The 16,352-nt window shown below is 46.3% G+C and overlaps 1 protein-coding gene across 1 annotated transcript in view; it reads right to left on the reverse strand.

Moving 5' to 3' along the window:
- Positions 1–16,352, reverse strand: part of LOC138504521 (uncharacterized) — a 263,829-nt gene that overhangs the window by 124,074 nt on the left and 123,403 nt on the right. The window lies entirely within an intron of this gene.

Raw genomic sequence — 16,352 nt, forward strand, 5'->3', positions numbered from 1 at the left:
TACTCACGGCTCAGCAGGGCAAAGTCGCCCTAGTGGCTGTCTTACTACTAATTCCTGGGGGGTAGGTTGCCTTCGTCCTGCTGCTCCCGTTACTTCAAGCACACTGCGCCTAATGCTATCCAGTTTACTTGTGCATTTTATACTCTATATTCCAGTCCAACAGGATCAGTAAGTCCAAAGGGGACAAAAACAGTTCAAATGTTCCACAGTCTCTAGCTGGGGCTCCCCTCCCACTTATCCTCTCAGTATACATGATACATCCCCCTCACTTATCGTGCTCTTCCCGATCCTGCTCCTCATCTCGCTCTGGACAGCCCTGCAGGTCCAGCCAAGCCGCCGCTTCCTCTGGAGTATCAAACAAGAACGCCCTACTTTTATGCAAGACTTTTAGCTTTGCAGGGTACAAAAGCATGTACTTTATCCCAGCCGTGTGCAGCCTCCTCTTGACCGCCACATAGCTGTATCGCTGTCTCTGCACCAACATTGTGTAATCGGGATACGCCGGGATGTTGGTAGATGCCCTTTCATTCCACCTTTTCGAAAGTACTCCAAAATCTTCTCTCTGTCTTTATAATTCAGGATCTTCACAATTATCGCCGGAGGAGAGGCCCCGGACCGTGGTTTCCTCATCAGAGGCCGATGCGCTCATTCTACAGTAAACCCTTGTGAGAGGTTATCTGCTCCTATCTCTTGCAGGATCATATTCTCCACATAGTCCGTGCGGTCCTGGCCTCCTCCTCCCTCTGGCAGGCCGACCACACGGATGTTGTTCCGTTTTGCCCTTCCTTCCGCTTCTTCTGCTCGGTTCTCAAGATTAGCTACCTGTTGCTTTAATATGTGGACCTCCTTCGCGTTATTTGTGCTGGTATCTGTATTGGTTTTCACTGCACTCTCTAGATCACTTGTTTTTTCTGCCAGTGCTCTGACATCCTGTCGCAGCAGGGTGACTTCTATTCCCACTGCATCTATTTTGTTCTCCAAGGCCATTCGTAGGTCCACCATTGCTGTCCCCCATGTGGCTCTTAGCTCTGTTATAGCCGCTAGGACCAGGTGGTTTTCTCCGTCTGGGGTGCCATCCACAGAAGCTGCCGCTGGGTTTTGTGCCGGAGCAGTGGGAGTCCGTTGCGTCTCACGCCTAGAAATACTTGTGTACAGGCCGGTTACAAAAAAACCACATCAGATCATATCATATATAACACATTAGTGGTGTAGTTGGCTGTTGAGAAAAGCCACGCAATGGCCCTTACACTGGTTATATGGACCTCTATAGGGTCGTCAAATCAGCACCAACCCGAATCAAGATCCCTGCCGATGGTCTCCCAGCTGTTGCCTTTTTAGCTGATGCTTGGAAAATCTTGTAACCAACAAAGAACACTGGATCCAACAGCCAATTCTCTTGTATCAGAACTATGTAATTATCATACAAGATAGAGTAACTGCCAGAGGCATTGAAAAGGTGACTGCGGCCCCTGGTGTTCCAGGTTATGATGAATAATAATTAAAGCCTTTTACTTGGGTTTACTGGCAAGAAACCCGTAAGCCAATTCAACTCATGAGAGACAGTAGTATTCTCATCATCAGCTTTCTCACTCATTACTGTCCTCCTGGGCCAGGTGATAGTGATTTTTAAGCCCCTCCTATGTTCTATACATATTTCTTATCACCGACAGAGGGGTTCTTGGTAGTCAGTTCAGAATGGATATGCTCATGAGAACCCAACCTCCACAAGGTATTCACCCTAATCTGACACCACTCCCCGCCTATCGATCAGACGAGTCGTCACATCGATGTCGTAGCCCATCTTCAAGAAACGTGGTAGATGTAGTCTAACTAGATCCACAGTGAACATTCATAGTAGGAACGTCCAAATTATCCATAATCTCAATGTATCCGAAATCACTAGATTGTCAAACACAGAGTTGCAGTATCGAATATAGTAACTGCAAGATGTGCTGTCTATTTAGCACAGCGTCTTTACTGGCAGAAAACAGATATCTTACAATAAACTTAGTGCAGTCTTCTACCAGTTCATTCATCTGAGCTTCATCTGTATTTAATGTAGAGTAGTTCTGACAATCCAAAACCTATCTGGTGTTGAACAGTCTTCCATTTCTATCAAATCCTCTTCCTGAATAGAGACATTGGTTTCATCGTCGGCTGGACCCTTATTTGTATTACAATTATCATCTGCTTTTAATGAGCCAACTAGTGAGGGATCAATTTTTCTTACATGAAATTTTAAGTAGTATGTTGGTCTTCCTTCTGTTTTTTTGTAACCGCCTGTGAGGCCGTTGCCATCTTCATTTAGGTCATTTATGCCAGAACACGTCAGGTTGCCTAGTGCCGTTTTTTTATTTTAATATTGCTGTTCTTTTAAGTCGGTGTCTTTCCTTTCTTGTCATAAATGTACCACCTTTGCTTTCAGTAGTACTATCAACCACAATCTGACTCTAGGTTGCCGTGATGACCAACGATTTGATCAGACTCTGTACCTACCGTGTTTGCAGAGACCACTAAAGAGCTCACACCATTGTCCATGACAGGGCGTGATAGCACCGTGCCAGAAAGGCATGCAGGGACCCGCATATAGATGATTTCTCAATTAATAATGCCTGTGCGTTCTCAAGCCTATTCAAGGAAACACCTTGTGTACAAATATTCTTATGAATTCTGTTGCATTCTGGTCGGGGGAAGTCATTATTTATTTCATTTTGGAATGAGTAACATGGTCCAAGAGCGAGTTGTTATCCACCACTGTCGAATTGGGACTATTAGATGCAGTCAATAGAACTTTGTTAGCCTCTTTCTTTCCTTCCACCTGATGGCTGGGCTCAAAGAAACTTGTAATTTTACATTAATGGACCATTTCTGCCGGCAGGGCATTTGATGGTCCTGGTAGACTGTTGCTCGTGCCACCCCCAAAATATTCAAATTTGTTCTGCTGATTCTCTTGTCCTTACTGCTAGACCATAGATCACATTTGTGCTATGATTTTTAAGGGTAAAAGAGGAGTTGTATCTCGGCAAAGCAGATCCCTTCAGAGGCAACATTAGGAATAGATTTTTAGTATGACAAACCAAGCTAATATGCCGCAATTCCTTGCCACCCTTGTATTCAAGGGTTACCAGAAGGATTAGAGAGTTCAAACACCACTGTCGTACAGTGTAACAACTCGCCTCCACCGGATTGGATTCCTCCAGGCTAAGGATCTACCACACGCAGGCTGCCAAATCCCAACTCCCATTGCCGACACCCATGTATTTTTACACCATGGGCGAAATTAACTACGGCGCTGAGAAATCAACGCTACTCTACTGTGTGGGTTCCAGCTGTGCACAAAATATTTGAAACTCTTAACCCTACAGACAACTCATATTAATATTATTAGGGTATTTATTGAGTGCGGAAGCAGCAGAGCACTTTACAAGCATAGTGGGAAGAACAAGGTTAGGCAGCAGAGAAATGGGGGAATGGGGATCAAACAACAGGGGAGGGAGAACAATTGTCAGCAAGGGGTCTACAAGTACCAGGGTATGAAACAGGGAGGGTCAGATCACGCAGTCCCAGGTATTGTGTGATGTGTATGATGCATGGACCTAGTACTTAGGAAGGAGTCATTCCTTGAAGAGGAGGTTCTTGAGCTCCTTTCTGAACTGTGCAAGCGAGGGGGTGCCATGAATGTTGATGGGGAGGAGGTTCCAGAGCCTTTGGGTAAAGAGGAGAGAAGGCCTGTCTTCTGTTTTATTCTTTCCTGCACCGGCACAGTTCACATCTGCACATGTCCCTTACTTCTGGTAGATCGTAGACCTCCGGAGATGGTGAGTTTCTCAGTGAGGCAGCTTGGGGACTTCATGTTGACAGCCTTGTAGATGACGTAGCAAGATTTGAAGATGATACAGGTTTGCAGCGGAGCCAGTGCAGTTCGATGAGGATTGAGGTGATGTGGTTGAATATGGGGAGTCCTTTGATGAGTCATGCTGCAGCATGCAAGACACATCTCAGAAGCCAGGGTAGTCACCGGAAAGCGTTCCAAGAGGTCATTGCCACCATCCACATAGGAGAGGACCAAGGCTTGCACAGCAATTCTGGGATGAAGAGCTTCATTTTCAGCAGGAGAGAAAGTTGGTATCAACCCATTTGTGTCTTCCTTGCTATGTGCGGTTTGAAGGAGAGGTGTCTGTCGATCAAACCAAGGGACTTGGCTCAAGTGGCCAGAAGGGGTGTGAGGCCCTCAAGGTGCATAGTAGAGAGCCAGATCTAGACTGGGTGTTAAGTGTTCCTGGTCAGCAGGAGGAATTCAGTCTTGGAGGGGTTGAGCTTCAGGTAAGCACTGGACATCCATAACTGGATCAATGAGAGGCCAGATGTCTTTGATGGAGGATACCTTGAGGATGTACGTCCTCTGCGATTAGTGGATGTGGATGTTGTGTGGAGCAAGGAGGGTTCCGTGTAAAGATTTAAGATCACTGGGGAAGGATGGAACCTTGCAGGATTCCACAGGAAATGGGTAGAGTTGGTGATCAGAAGGAATCCATTTGTACAAACTGGTGTTGATTAGCAAGATGAAATTTGAACCAGCTGAGGATGATGTTGCTGATCTCCATGCAGCGATTTAGATTGAGGGTGAATGTCTGGCCATCTACTGTGTCAAATGCTGCTGCTCAACGGGAGCCATAAGGCAAGGATGGTGATCATCAAGGATTTAAAGCGCATCATCTATCACCTTGATTGTAGTCGTTTCTGTGTTGCATCTGGATCAGATTGATAGGACTGAAGGAGGTTGTTGGCTTCGATGTGTTGGAGGAGTTGTGCGGCTACTGCTTTCTCCAGGATTTTACTTGGGAAGGGGAGATGGGTGATGGGGCGTACGGTGAACCAGAGGAAGGAGTCGGACTAGGATGCAGAGTGTTCAAGGATATTTATTTAAATAAGAAGAATGCCTATTTAACCATACTGTAATTACCTAACAATAAAACTAAACTTTCTATCTGGCCCTACCACTTTAGAAAAACACAACAAAAAAAAGACCAGAGCAGTAGCCTTTACACCATGGGTGCACAACATATGGCCCGCGGGCCAGTTGCGGCCCGCCATGCCCTTTTGACCGGCCCGCGAGGCACAAAGCCTTTCCTAATGGAGGGCTCCTACGAGCCACGTAATGCGTGTGTGCTGCACCAATGGAGGGCCAGCACTACGGCTGGCGTGGCCCATAAGGCTTGATGCCGGAAGGCATTTCAGCCTTGGACCATGCCAGCCGTAGTGCGATTCCAGCGACTTCCAGCTTACCTGCCTGCCTGCCTTCCAGCTCGGCTCCGGTAAGTGGTCCGTTTGTGTGTCGGGTTTGTTTTGCTTTATGTTTGTGTGTATGAATGTTTGTGTTTGAATGTATTTTGTGTATATGTTGAGATGCGGGGGTGGGGGGGTGTGTCGGATGTGTATGAATGTTTGTGTTTGAATGTATTTTGAGTGTATGTTGAGATGCGGGGGTGGGGGGGGTGTCGGATGTGTATGAATGTTTGTGTTTGAATGTATTTTGTGTATATGTTGAGATGCGGGGGTGAGGGGGTGTGTCGGATGTGTATGAATGTTTGTGTTTGAATGTATTTTGTGTATATGTTGAGATGCGGGGGTGAGGGGGTGTGTCGGATGTGTATGAATGTTTGTGTTTGAATGTATTTTGAGTGTATGTTGAGATGCGGGGGTGGGGGGGTGTCGGATGTGTATGAATGTTTGTATCTGAATGTATTTTGTGTGTATGTTGAGATGTGGGGGGGTGTGAATGTTTGTATTTGAATGTATTTTGTGTGTATGTTGAGATGCGGGGGTCAGGGGGTGTCGGATGTGTATGAATGTTTTGATTTGAATGTTTTTTGTGTGCTGAGTTGGGGGGTGGGGGTTCGGGTCTGTATAGGTGCTTGTTTGAGAGTTTGCTGAGTTGGGGGGGTGGGGGGTTCGGGTCTGTATGGGTGCATGCTTGAGTGTGTGTGTGTGTGTGCTGAGTTGGGGGTGGGGGTTTGGAGTTGGGGGAGGGGTTCGGGTCTGTATGTGTGCATGCTTGAGTGTGTGTGTGTGCTGAGTTGGGGGTGGGGGTTTGCAGTTGGGGGGTGGGGGGTTTGGGTCTGTATGGGTGCATGTTTGTGTGTGTGCTGAGTTGGGGGGTGGGGGTTCGGGTCTGTATGGGTGCATGTTTGTGTGTGTGCTGAGTTGGGGGGGGTGGGGGATTCGGGTCTGTATGGGTGCATGTTTGTGTGTGTGCTGTGTTGGGGGCTGGGGGTTCGGGTCTGTATGGGTGCATGTTTGTGTGTTGATTTCGGGGGTGGGGGGTTCGGGTCTGTATGGGTGCATGTTTGTGTGTGTGCTGATTTGGGGGGTGGGGGTTCAGGTCTGTATGGGTGCATGCTTGAGTGTGTTTGGGGCATAGTGTTTGGTTGGGGGTGAAGGGGCCATGGGGCATAGTGTTTGGTTGGGGATGGGAGCCGTGGGGCATAGTGTTGCACTCCAAGAGTGAACTCAATAATAAAGCTAAAACAGGCACAGTTAGGAGATGTACATCCTTTGCTTTTTTGAGGAAACCTGACTCAACGAAGGCCATACTCCTCTTGGGTAACCCAAACAGCAAACTATAGCAGTCCAAAATAACGGAATGTCCAATCAAGGGTCAATAAAATATATATAATTTAATTAAACAGACGATATACAATAACTAAATCGAAATAAATGATAGCAATGGAAAATGTGTAGTACAAAATGTAAGTTTGAAATGCAATAAAAATCGTTACCCCTCAAAAACATATCTTTTTCCATGTGTTTAATACAAATTGGGGGTTGAAAAAGCCTCCTGACATGTCCCGCCTACCGCCCCGCCCACCTTTACTTTTCGGCCCACTATAGCCCTCATGTAAGGTACTTTCGGCCCTCTGTCAAAATCAGTTGTGCACCCCTGCTTTACACTTAGGCTTTGCCTGGCCAAATTACTTGGGTTCCTCCCAAATAATGTTCATCAAACGGTCAAAGTTCGTACATTTTTCCTAATACCATTCTCCATCCTCTTTTCAGGTTCTGAATGACAAATCTTAAGTCTTTCCACACTGCTGTAAGGAAGCCAGGGCGATCATCCCAAGCTCCTAAGAGGTGCTGAGTGAGGCAGAGGCCTTGCAGCGTGTTGTAGAAGATAGGGAAGGCTTTAGGTGCCATGGCGGTACCAATAGAAATTGGATCATGGGTACCTTAGTACATGCACAAGTATAAAGTGAATATGGGGCAGAATGCCATCTTGGAACTAAGCAGCCATGTTTGTATTGAGGCCTAGCAGAGCGCTGCAGCCGGGACAGTAGGCCCAGGCGATGATCGTGGAAATAGTAGAATAGATTAACACGAGCAGCGATGAGAAAGGCCAGAGCTGGAGATTCATAAACCTTTCAGTGTCTCAGACTCCCAGTATTCATACCACAGGAAGAATATGCCCTGCAAGGCCACGAGGGGGCTGAGAGCTCTCCACCAAGAGTTATCCCAAGTAAAGGAGGGCACAAGCCTTCTACCTTACCCAGTCCCAGCTTTAAGGTGTAGTGCCCAAATCCCCCCGTCTCTAGACCCCGGCATTCCAAGGTAACGGCCAGCCCCAGACCACCAACCATAAAGCTGTTAGACCCCCAATCAATCACGTAAGATCAGAAAGCAGAGACATACTGCTATTTGGCCATGTGATTTGTTCTGTAAGGTGCAGGGAAGGGCAAAGCAACATATCTAAAACAAGAGTGGGGAGACTTGGATGGGTGCCAACGTGTCTGGAATCGCACAGGGTTTGTAAATCACAGTGACCTCGAAAGTATCCTGCTAACCCATGTCTGCAGTACCAGGTGTACTCTAGAGTAGAGCTAAAGAATATATTTTTTTTATTCTTAATTGGTAATTAAATACAGCTTCCCGCCCGGTGACGTGCAAAGAGGAGCCCACGTGCAAGAAGATGGACAGAAGGGGCTGGCACCAATGGCCTGGCATTCCGTATGGAGCGGGTAGCCTATCTATAGGGTCGAACTTACCAGCCATTCATATTTGTAACATATTTAACTTAAGTCACTTACGCTGTGTGCCCTTTTAAAGTGTTACTTGTGCCGATTTGGGCAAAATGATTGCAGCACGACTTTGGCAGAACATTGGCGGCAGCAGAGTCCTTTGCTGGCGCATCTCAATTTTGTGCGGAAATAAACCTTGTTCTCCTTGCAAGAGGTATGCTGGGCTTTTTTCCCTCGTGGGTCATATTTTCTCTGGTGTGAGCTTTGATGGGCTACTTTACACCGCCAATGCTTTCCATTCTTTAAAGGAAAAAGGGTTTTCTTAGTGCGATCCCTCCCCTTTAGACCTTGTCTTTTGGACTTGCTATTGGTGTGAGTTTGAGCAGTGTAACCCTGCATGCAGTCTTTGTTCCAGTCATTTTCAATGTTATTTGTCTTTTTAAGGCTCCCCAAAGCCCTCTGACCCCGTAATGTATTTAGCTAAACAGAGTCTCTCTTGGGCATCTTGTCTGTGTCCAGTGTTCGGGTTTCTCGAGTTTGCGCAACCCTTTCGGTTTCCCCAGCTTACTTTAGTAATACTGCTTGGTTTTCTAGGGCTCCCCAAAGCCCTCTGGTGTTTACTTCAGCAGGTGTTCTCTTGAAGGCCTGCCCATATCCAGTGTTCAGGTTTCTCTGGCTCCTGTAACCCTTTTGGCCTCCCCAGCCTCGTATATCAATGTCACTTGTTTTTCTAGGGCTCCCTAAAGCCCCCTGGACTTCTGATATGCTTAATTCAGCAGTGTCTCAATTGTGCTCCTGCCCATGTCCAGCGTTCAGGTTTTTCGGCTACCATAACCCTCTTGATTTCTACGGCACACATGGACACAACCATTCAACCCACTTCCCGCAGCTACCTTTGCAGAGGATAAGCTTCCCTTTTTCTTCCGAGCTCAGCAGTTGCCACATTTCTCATGCAGCGGTCGGTGATCCAATCTCTCTGCTGCGGACTGGTCTTGGCATCGGTTAACGGCCCCCAGGCCCACCACGGTTTGGGTATGTGTGCTACACCGGGCGAGACAGTCCTTCTACCGCCCAAGTCTCATTCTCTGCTTCGGCTTCATTGCCTCTCAGGACACCAGCATTCCGGCATCTCCCTTGCGATCAGCTTGCTCTCTATGCTAATGCTGGCTCTGCGGTCTAGCGTAGCTTAGCCCCTCCAAGACATCTTCCTATTAGATGCTCGCCTCTTCGTAGGATTCTTTTTCCTCCATTTAAGGTTCCTTGTCTTTTTATGTTTGCCGTCACAAACGCAAGGGATGTGTTGTTCCTCTTTGACTGCTGAGCTCATGGGGGAATCCAGCATTACATGAAGCCAAAGAGATTGAAGTAAGGTCACTACGTGTTTAATCCAAAATGGATGTAACAGTCTTTTCGATTCCCATAAATGCAGAAAATGTATTCTTGATAGGGAGTCCCTCCATAGGCATGGGAGTCTTGTCCCCAAGATGGCAGTCACTCCCAGTGAGGTCCCACTTTCCCATATGCCAAAAGGGAGGGCCTTCTTTAGTGGACTCACCTCCCTAGCCTCAAAGGAGATGGCTCCCTTCTGAGGGGAGAAGGGACCAATAGTCCAGATACACCACATGCGGTAGTTGCTGAGTTTGCCAGGGTTCAGTGTTGGTTTCTTGAGAAGCCAGAGGATTTGTCCGGTCTTGAGGGTGAAGGGGAAGGTGCCTTTAGTTAGGTAGCTTTTGATGATTGTCAGGTGAGGGAGAAGTGCTTCATTCGGAAGTGTCTTGAGTATGGAAGTAGGGAGGCTGTTGTGCGCATTGTGACGATACATGGGATGACGCCACTTCTCCCTAGGAGGAAGCCCTTCGCTGTGAGACTAGGGATTTAAGGCTGCTATACGATAATACCTCTAGGGGTGGTAAACCGCAGGAGGACCTCACAGGGGGAGACTCCCCTCATGGGGATAAGGACTCCCGTCCCGAGAAGGAACATCCTAACCCTCTAAGCATGGCACCTATACCAACTCTAAAGGCCCCGGTGTAATTGTAACACACTCTTCTCTTCCCTCCTTGAACTTTGACACCACTGGGATGAGAAGGAACAAGAATGATGGCATACCTTTTACTACAAGTACCGAGAAGAGGTAGCCTCAGCGAGGCATGAAGATCATCTTACCAACTGATCAGAGTACTGGGAAGAGGTGGCCCCAGAGAAGCATAATGATCAAGTTACAAACAGAAGAAGGACTCTGATCTTGCGCTTGGGAGGACTAGGCTATTGGCCATAGAAACAGAGCCATAACTTTCATATGGGAAGAGCAGCAGCCTGAGGCCAGCCCGGCCTGGGAAGTTCAAACCCGGGAGGTTGAACATCCTAAAGAGACACTGGTCCTCGAAGGATAGGACAACCAGAAGGAGTTGAGGAGATTATCTGTGAGCCGGTGGGGAACTGACTCACTCGACAGCTCGAGAAAAGCAGACAGTGGCGTGACCTTCAGGTTGTGGACCGTGCAGTCCATGAACAGCACCGAAACAGTCAGCTCCAGCCCTACGCAGAGTCATGTCGCTGAACAAGAAGTTGAAGAGAGAGAGCTTGATGCATCATTCAGAAGGCAAGCTGCCAGCGACCCCGGGAAGAACTGGTGATGTGCTTCCACCATGAACAAGGTAACAGGAGCATTGGGAGGCCCGTGTGGGATCCGGGGGCCTATAAAAGCCATACCAGAAATTAAGAGTCACTCAGGAGTCATCTCCCTTGGAACAGTGAATATAGAAGTCATACAAGAAGTGAAGAATCACTCAGGAGTAATCTCCCTTGGCACACTGACCTGTCAGGGGTCAGAAATGTGAGGCAAACAACTTGGTAAAGGTTTTCACAAGATGTCATTTCATCAACTCAAAAGGGTTTGACGAACGCCTCACTATAGCTAACCTAAAGAGGATTTCCCTGCCTATCAAAATAAACTAAAGGAAACTCTAATAAAAGGAATCTGTCCCTCACACTTATGTATACATCAAACTCATTAAGGGAATATATGGTAATTCAAATATAGCAGAAATAACCGTTATGTTCAACATAAACCTAATAACTGTGTATCCTTGTAACCTGGTTTAGATCCCTTCCCCAGATTCAAAACAGGATTTTCGATCAAAAGTTCAAATAAGAAAGTTCTGTTTTTTAGCCAAGTTTTGATCATAAAGTTCTTCTTGCTCCAAAAGTCTTTCACTTGGACTTTAACCAACAGTTCAACTAGACGACAAGTCTTTATCTTTCCACTTACAGCATAAGAGTTCAACACAACATCTTCCATTTAAAAAACAAAACATTGTCACAATTCTTTTGTATCAACAACAAAGTTTTGCCAGGATGATTCCACAACACTTCATGAAAAAACGTCAGTGGTCTTGTCACCACCACTGAAAGGTCCCTATCCTGGTATACACGCCTGACAGGACAAAAAGCTCCTAACTCTACTACTAGTACTTTGTGGTAAAGTTTACTTCAGACCTTTTGGAAAAGTCTGACTTTCATCAACATCAAAATTCACAACTCCTTCTAGGATAATATGTTACACATTGGTGCTGTTTGTCACATTGTTGTATTTGCCACTCACAATGCAGTTTATGCCCCTCTCCTCCTTTACACTCTACCAGGAGGGCTTCTCTCCTGCCACTGATGTTTTCCCGTTTCACATCAAATAACTGCACAATGGGCCTCATTAGATGGATGCCAGTACAGTATTAACATGCCAGTAATACCGTTTACCAGCACGTTACCATTCTGGAAAACTACAGATTTGGTGGTGGGGTGTCTGGATATACATGCAGCTCAAAGCTGCCGGTACTTCCAGCACCCCACCACCAAAAAATGCCAGTATTACTGGCGCCGGTATTATCAGTGCCGGTAATACTGGCCAATCCCCCATGGACTCCATGGAATGGGGATTAGTGCCGTTTACCGCCTGTGAAGGGGTGTCATGTAGAGGGATCGCTGGAGAACTAAGAAGGACGAGCACACTGAGACATGGCAATATGACACGACTCCCCAGGAAATCGCTACTGGCAATTAAATCAACAGAAACAGTGAGGAACAGCGGTGGGGGCGAGGAGAGCACAACTACAGCGGACCCGGGTGCCTGAGGGGAGGTCTGAATGACTACCAGCTGGAAAGGAGGCGGGAGAGGGACTGGAAGGCGTGGATGGGCGGAGTAGCGGGGAAGCAGGGAAGTGAAAACAGGTGGCAAGGTAGACAGGGACCTAACAGGGTGTTTTTGTGTAACCTGACAGGACAAGGAAAAGGGAGAGGTGAGACAGGAGGAGACATACGTGTACGCATATTGAGAAGAGTCAGTTCTGCACTTGCCACCAGATCGGAGGCGAGTGCAGAGAGAGAGTCTCAATCGGTATCGGGACTCGCGAGGGTCTGGAAAAGAACAGAGGACGTAGACAAACAACTCCTCCAGTAACTACCGCGGTAACCGCACCCAATGTACGACAGATAGGTGGAGGTTTGGGGACCTCGAAAGCCGGTACCGAACCGAGATGGCTCAAGTGCCGACCACAGTACTTCAAAAGTATCCACCAGGGGAAGACGCAGCCCATTTTTTTATTAATTTTGAAAGAATTACGATTAATGCCCTGTGGCCGCAAGAAAGATGGAGTCATTATATTGCACCATTATTGACCGGTGAGATGCAAATTGCCCATCAGGCTGCGAATCCAACAGGGACACTAATTACATGTACATGAAAACAGTAGTTCTGGAGAGACTAGGACACGATGAGGAAACTTACTGGGTCAAATTCAGAGAGACCAAGTTGCTACCAAATGAGACCCCTTGACAATTATATTACTGAGTTAAGAAGTTGGCAGATAAGTAGCTCTAGACGGCAACTACCTCCACCAATGAGATGGTGGAGCGGATTGTGTTGGAGCAATTTGTGGAGGCCCTGCCTATTCAAATACAGAGATGGGTGAAGCAACACCACAGACTGAGTCTGATGGAAGCCATCAATATCGCCTTGGTCTACTAGAAGGCTAGACAAGGGAGGATGACATATGGACAACCCTGTGCAGGATGGACCCCAGCCGGCCCATAGGACTGGGGGTTTTCAAACAGCACTTTAAGATGAGCAGCATCACCCTGGAGATGGATGGGGATGCAGATTCATACTCTTGCACCAAATCAATAATGACAACTGAATAGTTTGGCAAAGGGAGTCCGTTTAATGACGAGTACAAAAAATGGGGAGTTCAAGAGCAATCACTCGATCTTCCTTCTCGCTTCAACTCCAATTAATTTCAGAAAAAACAGAACATTTATACCAAAAACCTGTCATCACCGACGTGTAACTCTTAAAACTTAGCATGCAACTTGATTGGTTCTACGAAAGTAATTTTAATATAGGTATTATATTTGTATATGGTAACGGGGAAAGGGGATTGGATAAACAACGTCAGGTGGGGCATCTAAGCCCTTCCTTCAAAATGGCTACTGTAAACGTCACTAAAAGTACAATGTCTCATTGGTTCTACTAACTATAGAACCCTAGATTACACAATCCACTATGATTGGGTTGGCATCAACCCCACTCCTACTTTTCCTCTTGCGCTTAGCAGTGTGCAGAATAGCCGGCCAGGTGCAGGGAGTTAGTCTGCACCCCAGCTTCCCTCCAATCATTGTTACAATCAATTCATCACTTCCGTGGTCATGTGTTAATTATTTCGTTGTGGTTGGCCTCGAGTCTGCTTCTTGGTCTGGGAAAGTTAAGGCGTCTGCGTATGGCAAAGGTCCATGCATAGGTGTGAAAGTTTCATCCCTTCCTGCTAGCCTGGTCACGTGATTCCGGCACCGTCAAATCGTCTTTTTCTTCATGCAATTTCGTGTATTTAATTCAATTCTGCCAGTCGTCTGCCATCTGTGGGTTATCTTGACTTTTCTGAACAGGATACTTTGTTCTTCTTTCTCTTAATTGTATCCACTGTCTGCCTATTCCAGCCGATACGACGATGGCTTCTTGGCATGTTATCTTTGTTTGAGTTTCTCTCTGTCTTTAATTCTCGATTTGTTTGCTGCGAAACTGTATGCTTGAGACATTTAGTAACCTTTGGTTGATTCTGCTCTTGTGCATAGTGGAAGTATACTTATATAAAGTGCTTCTTTGAGGTAGATATTTGTATAGTGGCGCTTGCCGCAATCTATCTTACTACTAAGCATAAGCAAGCCTCACGATTTCTGTGCTTCTTGCGGTTACTTTGCATATGTACACGTTTAAACTAACTGCATATCTTCATCGTGCATATGGCGTAATTTTCAGACATCTTACCATAAATTGTTTCACTTTAGGCTCAGGATGCCACTTATCCATGGTATTTTGTCTTGTTTGTCATTCTCAGGTCGTCATATCTTCTATATGTGAGTCATTTTGGGTTCTTTTGAAGTCACCATTCGTCTTCCTTCAGTATCCTCTTAGCTTCTTCAGGTATTGCATTCTGACAATTGTCATTCTGTATCACTTGTCAATATGGTTTTCTCAATGGGTACCTTACTGTCCAGGCATTCTTAGGTGTTGGTACTTCAACAGGTGCTGTTATTCTGATAGGTACTGGACAGAACCCAACTGCGGCTCTCTGCTGGTTTATTTGCTCATCATACATCACATATTTCGGCGTGAACGTTCCTGGTACTTCAAAATGGGCCGTTGGAGTGCGAATCGTGCTTGGTACCTCCTCTACAACCCAAAAGGTAATTTGAGAAACCAGACACCAACCGCCACCAGAGCTGGCTCCGGGCAGTTACCAAACGCCTTGAGTAAAAAACCCAAAGGAGAAGGAGTGAGCCAGAACAGCCCAGTATATTGTTACCACAAAACACACAATTCTATTGGCGCAGAGATTGGGATCACATAGCTAGATTGTGTTCTAAGAAAAATAAAGCAGAGTCTATGGAGATAGGACTCTTGGATGTGCCAAGGGAAAGAAGTTATTCTGAAAACAACAGGCCCATGCTGAGGTCGCTGTATCCCTATACCTGTGAGGCAGAGGTAGACGGGATTCCCACGAAAGCTATGTTGGATTCTGGGCGTCTACAGACAGTGGTCAGCTCACAACTGGTAGGTGGAAATCATGAGACAAAAGGGGGAATTCAGATCAGGTGTGTGCATGAGGATGTAAAGACGTATCCCACAAAAGATATCAGGGTTAAATTGGCGGGGGAAAAATTGAAAGTAAGAGCAGCTGTGCTACCTGTGCTCCTTGAAGCCCTAGTCGTTGGATCTGATGTGCCAAATATGCCTCGAATCATATAGAACATAGAATAGAACTGGATGGAAAATGCCCCCTTCTAAGGAATAGACATCGAACCGAAAACCGTCCGAAATAACAAAAGTTGGTCGGAGAAAAGGGCAATGCATGCAGAAGCAGTGTCATGAAAAGGCCATGATGCCAATCTCCATAAACTGGAAACTAGATTAACAAGTGACAGCTATAGATTGGGCCAGGGATTGGATCCTACCTTGTGAAATGCCAAAACAGCAGCCAACGAAGAAAAGAAAGGAGATGGGCAATATTTTTTAAAGGACAAAGGACTGTATTACCGGACTGTGCCAAAACCAGACGATGAGCCCACTCGACTGCTACTCATGTCCATCTAATACTGAACAACCGTATTAGTAGTGGCTCATTTACAAGTGGAAGAAAGACATTTAGGCACTGACAAAACGATACAGAAAATCTTGGCATGCTTCTAATGGCAGAAGAAAAATATGCCAAAAATACCGGCAACAGAGCCGGCACGACAGTAACAAGCCGGTTAGTGCCAGTATAGAAGGCACTCGTCTTTTCTTTTACTCAGGAGGACACTCCCTTCCTCCCGGTTTTCTTTTGTCCCTATCATTCTGCTCAGCTCTTAGTATTCTCTAAAGTTCCTCCCTCTTGTCTCTCTTGCTCTCTCTCTCTTTCTCTCAATCTCTTTCCTTCCTGTACATTTTTGCTTCCTACCTCATCTACTTCTCCACATCACTGTCTCTCTCTCCCTCTCCCCCTTTCCGTCTTACATTTTCACTTATCCTTCATTGCATCAGTCAATTTCTCATCTTTTCTATTGCCTCATATGATCAGTCTTTGTGTTCCCCCTCCGCTTTACATCTCCTTTTATCTTCATTGCTCTTGTCTGCCTCTTCCTCCATCACTCACTTATAAACTAGGGCATTTGAGACCATGCTTGGCATGTAATGGCAGCTAATGCACCCATTGCAGTGGCCTGCCACCATTGCCTGTCCTGAATATTTGGACTATATCTCCCATCAGCCTTTTACAGCATAGTCAATTGCGAGGAATCATGGGAGCGATA

Source organism: Ambystoma mexicanum, chromosome 11 (assembly GCF_040938575.1).
Source record: "Ambystoma mexicanum isolate Mex_15411 chromosome 11, UKY_AmexF1_1, whole genome shotgun sequence".
NCBI lineage: Eukaryota > Metazoa > Chordata > Amphibia > Caudata > Ambystomatidae > Ambystoma > Ambystoma mexicanum.